Here is a 2,159-nt window from a genome sequence, read left to right on the forward strand (position 1 = left end):
GTATATATGGCTTCATGCTATGGAGGCCCTGTATTGGAAGTGGGATTCTTCTCTATCAAAAACACCCATCAAGATCAATTTGTAGTCTTTTTTTCCAAAATAATTCTTACCATGACAAGTGAATCATTCTTACAAGAAAAGAAAATGGTTGAGTACACAGTTTCTAATCATTTTTGCAATGCGTAGAAGGCCTTTGTCAAATTCTTACCTTTCAACACTTGCATTGAACAAATTTTGTCAAATTATTTAAGCCTTTGTCTGATCTAATCGGTTGATTTGTATGGTTTGTGTGAAAAATGTTTAGTACGGAAAATATTTAGAGGCCGTTTACCAAATGTTTACCCGGATAAACATTTACCATAAAATTCAACACTATCAGTAACTTATCGGTATCCTATGCACAACCATGGCAAGAGTCATCGCCCTCACTTGTTAGGTAAGATTATCGGTCCTTGTTTTTGTACTTACCGAGTGAGGTAATACGACTTGGTAAATGTTTACCCGGATGAGCATTTGGTAAACAGCCTCTTAGTCAAATGATTATTTTATGAAAGTTTGCTTAATAGAAAAGTATTCTCCGAATATCAAGAAGTGCAAGGCTGATAAAAGATTAAGAGAGCTTTTTATTAATCTTGATATCAAAATCATTATGTGAGCCGACTAATCCAGGGCGACCACCCGCTTCTCGAGTAGTCCGGAGTCACCACAATTGAACCTCCGTGGCCACAAGTGAATTTTTATTCCTCCTTGGATTCGATCCTCGACTCCAGTCAAATTATGAGATTGCTATCAAAAGTACTTGAATTATTATCGGGATCTCGTATTCATGCAAAAAGAATTTTTTTTGTCTTCTATAGTTAAATTTTGCAACCCACCGCATTGTGCGGGTAGACAACTAGTATGTATATATATATATATATATATATAGGGTTGGGTTCACGTGAGACCAATAGCTTTTCGTGAGACCCGTAAGACCAACTTATATCCATTGATCAATTTTATAAGATAACGATCCAATGGTTGAAATTTAGCATAAAACTTTAAACTGTAGGGGAATTTTTGACCTATATATTTTTTATTTTTTAACCTCACGATCGAAAACAATGAAAAGCGATTCTTAACGCCTTTCTCCATGATCGACTTTGTGTTCTTCCTGGGATGAACTCGCATTCTCCCTCTAACGATCTCCTCTTTCTTCGACCAGTAAACAATGATTGAATGCCTCAATTGGTCCAGTACTTTGATTGAAGATCTTCAATTGACAACTCCGACTACCATTGAACCTACATCACAAAATTTCATCCACGATGTTGATTTCAATAGAAATTGACATTGACGTTGCCTCAATCCTGCACTGAACTTCTCTACCTTAATTCAAGTAAGAAATCTTTTACAAAAACGTAATTTGTTTATTTTTAATTTTTTGCTTTCCTTATAATATAGTTGATAAGAATGTAGGCTTTGATCTAGGGTTTAAGACATTTCAGTCTCAGGAAAAAGGATGTCTAATGAAGATGATCAGCAACTTATCTCAAATAATGTTTTCAACAATGTAGAGGGTAATTAAGGCCATTAGCTTATTTTTAATGATTGTTTTTTTCAATAACTGGATGCAACTATTCAAAACTCCCTAAAAGAATGTTTTTACATATTCTAATTGTAGGAGAAAGAATGTCTAATGAAGATATTCACAAGAGAATCTCAGATGATGTTTATGATGGTGAACAATGTAATCAAGGTCATTGGTTTCTTTTAACTAATTGTTTTTTTTTTTCATTTTGGAGGTTTTTAAACTGAATATGCTTGTACTTTTTAAGGAATATCTTAACATAAAGCCTTAACACACAATATAACATTGCACAAGTAACCACCTGATTAAGGAAGGAAAAATTGGTCATACGTTCACAACAGGCATGCTGTGAAGGATGTTTGGCAGGTCATGGTTTACTTCACAATAGCCATGTTCATACATAACCATGACAATAACACTTCTAGAACTATTCACATCATATCATAACCATAATCGTAACCCCTTCTTGAACTGTACACACCATATCATCTATATGGATGGTGGGCAGGTCATGGTTAGCTTCACACTAGCCATGACCATAACTAGGAGCCAAACATGGTTATTTAGTAATAAAAAAGAGAATATATAT

General features: G+C 34.4%; 1 protein-coding gene across 1 annotated transcript in view; it reads right to left on the reverse strand.

Annotated features, from left to right (window-relative positions):
• Nucleotides 1–2,159, reverse strand: part of LOC112503607 (TMV resistance protein N-like) — a gene marked incomplete at its 3' end in the record, with an annotated part of 7,677 nt that overhangs the window by 4,699 nt on the left and 819 nt on the right. The window lies entirely within an intron of this gene.

The sequence above is a fragment of the Cynara cardunculus genome, unplaced genomic scaffold (assembly GCF_001531365.2).
Source record: "Cynara cardunculus var. scolymus isolate 2C unplaced genomic scaffold, CcrdV1 Un_Scaffold_3380, whole genome shotgun sequence".
Classification (NCBI taxonomy): domain Eukaryota; kingdom Viridiplantae; phylum Streptophyta; class Magnoliopsida; order Asterales; family Asteraceae; genus Cynara; species Cynara cardunculus.